Below are 4,328 nucleotides of genomic sequence, written 5' to 3'. Positions count from 1 at the left end.
CTTGTATGCTCAGTCAGATTATATGCAACACAGGACATGCCAGATAATAACTAGTGATTATGATTGATTGTTTTTTATAAGATAAGTTTAATGCTAGCTAGCAACTTACCTTGGCTTACTGCATTTGCGTAACAGTCTCCTTGTGGAGTGCAACGAGAGAGAGGCAGGTCGTTATTGTGTTGGACTAGTTAACTGTAAGGTTGCAAGATTGGATCCCCTGAGCTGACAAGGGGAAAATCTGTCTTTCTGTGTCACACAGCGGTGCTCGGCGGTCGACGTCACCGGCCTTCTAGCCATCATTGATCTATTTTTCTGTCTTCCCACACACCCGTTTTCAATCCCATTCATTACCTGTTGTGTATTTAACCCTCTGTTTCCCCTCATGTCTTTGTCAGAGATTGTTTTATGTCAAGTGTTGTTTTATGTTGTATAGGTGCACGACGGGTCCTCGTACCCATGTTCGTTTATGTGTGTACGTATTTAGTGTTTTGAGCATGTTAAGTGGACTTATATTAAAAGACTCCATTTACACTCCGTTTGACTCTCCTGCGCCTGACTTCCCTGCCACCTACACACACGACTCTGACATTCTGCCCCTGAACGAGTCAACCCACCGTTCCTAGGCCATCATTGAAAATAAGAATGTGTTCTTAACTGACTTGCCTAGTTAAATGATGATTAAATAGAGGTGTAAAAAATATTTTAAAAAATTAATCGGTGTCCAAAAATACCGGTTTCCGATTGTTATGAAAACTTGAAATCGGCCCTAATTAATCGGCCATTCCGATTAATCGGTCGACCTCTAGTCAAGACACGTATCTGAATGTCCTTGAGTGAACTAGCCAGACCCCGGACATGAACCTGATCTAACATCTCTGGAGAGACCTGAAAACAGCTGTGCAGCCATGCTCCCCATCCAACCTGACAGAGCTTGAGAGGATCTGCAGAGAAGAATGGTAGAAACTCCCCAAATACAGGTGTGCCAAGCTTGTAGCGTCATACCCAAGAAGATATGAGGTTGTAATCGCTACCAAAGGTGCTTCAACAAAGTACTGAATACTTATGTAAATGATATATTTCTGTTTTATTTTGTTTATACATTTGGAAAATGTTCAAAAAAACTTTTTGGGGTTTTGTCATTATGAGGCATTGTGTGTAGATTTAATACGTTTTAGAATAAGGCTGTAATGTGGAAAAAGTCAAGGGGTCTGAATACTTTCCAAATGCACTGTATATATTGTACATTTCTATACAGTAGTGTGACTGTACACTCACAAGTAAATAAACCAAGTCCTGTTTGTGTCTAGTACTGTATTTCCTTTATAAACATTATATTTGAGCTATGGGTCAAGGATTTCGCTTGTTATTCACAGCATTGTTACTGAAAGGATACTATCATGACTACACAGTAGCTTCTGATTTCCAGTTGTATTGATTTGCTTGGTAGGAAGTAGTGAGGTTGAGCAAATACTTTTTGCAGGACATTTGGCTGAAAGATTGAGAGGTTGAGCTTGCATTCCAAATGGCATCCTATTCCCTATACAGTTCACTACTTTTGATGAGAGCCTTGTGGGTCTTGTTCAAAAGGAGTGGGAATATGGTGCCATTTGGGACGTATAGCGTTGGGCATCTGGACAGACAGCAGTGCCTCCTTAATGTAGCTCGTTTCTCTCAATGTTTTACTTTCCCAACGTCACATCACAGCAACATTCAACTAATACCAGTCAATTAAATAATGTATAGTGTACATACCAAATGCAGAGAGAGAGAGAGTGTACAGTGAGTGTACAGAGAGAGAGAGAGAGAGAGAGAGAGAGAGAGAGAGACAGACGGATTCAGAGAGAGGGAGAAAATTAATCAGAAACGTTTTTTCAGGGGGGTGAAATATAATTACATAATTGGAAGCTTGTGACTTCACAGCACAGATGCAGTGCCATCTTGTGTGCTAAGCAGCTCTGTCATGGATCTGATCCAACTTTTCGCCTTAGCGGATGCCAGACATGTGTGAGGCGTTAAAGAGAGATAGACTGTATTATTATGGTTTGTTCTTGCATTTCTGTCTGAGCAGCCTGGTCTCATAGACTAGACGTAATATAGTAAACTAAATCCGAGACTCTTAATTGTACTGAATAAAACTATAAACGCATGTTTTCATGAGCTGAAATAAAAGATCCCACAAATTGTCCATACACACAAAAAGCATATTTATACATTGTTTTGGTGCACAAATTTGTTTACATCCCTGTTAGTGAGCAGTTCTCCTTTGCTAAAATAATCCATCCACCTGATAGGTGTGGCATATTAAGAAGCTGATTAAGCAGCAAGATCATTACACAGGTGCACCTTGTGCTAGGGAAAATAAAAGGCCACCCTAAAATGTGCAGTTGTGTCACACAACACAGTGCCACAGATGTCCCAAGTTTTGAGGGACCGTGCAATTGGCATGCTGACTGTAGGAATGTCCATCAGAGCTGTTGCCAGATAATTGAATGTTCATATCTCTACTATAAGCTGCCTCCAACGTTGTTTTAGAGAATTTGGTAGTACGTCCAGCCGGCATCACAACTGCAGACCACGTGTAACAATGCCAGCCCAGGACCTCCACATCCGGGCTTCTTCACCTGCAGGATTATCTGAGACCAGGCACCCGGACAGCTGATGAAACTGTGCACAACCAAAGAGTTTCTGCACAATCTGTCAGAAACCGTCTCAGGGAAGCTCACCTGCGTGATTGTCATCCTCACCAGGGTCACCTGGGTCTTGACCTGACTGCAGTTTGGCGTTGTAACCGACTACAGTGGGCAAATGCTCACCTTCGATGGTGACTGGGACATTGGAGAAGTGTGCTCTTCACAGATGACTCTGTACCGGGCAGATGGCATCGTGTGGACGAGCAGTTTTCTGATGTTTTATTTTATTTATTTTTTATTTTACCTTTATTTAACCAGGCAAGTCAGTTAAGAACAAATTCTTATTTTCAATGACGGCCTGGGAACAGTGGGTTAACTGCCTGTTCAGGGGCAGAACGACAGATTTGTACCTTGTCAGCTCGGGGGTTTGAACTCGCAACCTTCCGGTTACTAGTCCAACACTCTAACCACTAGGCTACCCTGTGACCAGAGTGCCCCATGGTGGCAGTGGGGTTATGGAATGGCAGGCATAAGCTACGGAAAACAAACACAATTGCATTTTAACGATGGCAATTTGAATGCACAGAGATACCGTGATCTTGAGGCCCATTGTCATGCCATTCATCCGCTGCCATCACCTCATGGTTTCAGCATGATAATGCATGGCCCCTGTCGCAAGGATCTGTACAAAACAAGCTGAAAAGGTCAAAGTTCTTCCACGGCCTGCATACTCACCAGACATGTCACCCATTAAGCATGTTTGGGATGCTCTGGATCGACGTGTAGGACAGCGTATGCCAGTTCCCGACAATATCTAGCAACTTGGCACAGCCATTGAAGAGGAGTGCGACAACATTCCACAGGCCACGATCAACAGCATGATCAACTCTATGTGAAGGAGATGTGTCGTGCTGCATGAGGCAAATGGTAATCACACCAGATACTGACTGGCTTTCTGATCCACGCCCCTACTTTTTTTAAAGGTATCTCTGATCAACAGATGCATATCTATATTCCCAGTCATGTGAAATCCATAGATTAGGGCCTAATGAATTGATTTCAATTGACTGATTTCCTTATATGAACTGTAACTCGGAAAAATCTTTGACATTTTTGCATGTTGGGTTTATATTTTTATTTAGTGAGATATGTTACGTTTGGTATGTTACATAAGATAGAAGATTACTTATGGCAAAATTGAAAGTAGGGTGGTTGGTCGGGGTGAATGGTGGCAGTATAATGTAAATGTTGTTCGAATCTCATCATGGACATCTTTAGCACTTGAGCTAATCTGCAATTTTTCAATGACTTAATACTTTTGAGCTACTTTGCAACTACTTGGCATGTTAGCGAACCCTTCCCCTAACCCTAATCCGAACCCTTTTAGCTAACTCCTAACCTTAAACCTAAACTTAAGCCTAACCCCTAACCCTAACCCCTAGTCTAGCTAACGTTAGCCAACCAGCCAGTTAACGTTAGCGTTAGCCACCTAGCTAACATTAGCTACAACAAATTGGAATTAGTAACATACGCTTGCAAATTCACAACATATTGTATGAGTTACAATTCATAACATATCATACGAATTGCAATTCAGAACATATCATACGAAATGGATCCACAAATGAATACATGCCATAAGAAACGTAACATATCATTCTAAATTGGGATTTTCGGATTTCCTTACTGAATAATACG

This window comes from Oncorhynchus nerka, linkage group LG2, assembly GCF_034236695.1.
Source record: "Oncorhynchus nerka isolate Pitt River linkage group LG2, Oner_Uvic_2.0, whole genome shotgun sequence".
In the NCBI taxonomy this organism is placed as follows: domain Eukaryota; kingdom Metazoa; phylum Chordata; class Actinopteri; order Salmoniformes; family Salmonidae; genus Oncorhynchus; species Oncorhynchus nerka.
This window is presented reverse-complemented; position numbering follows the sequence as displayed.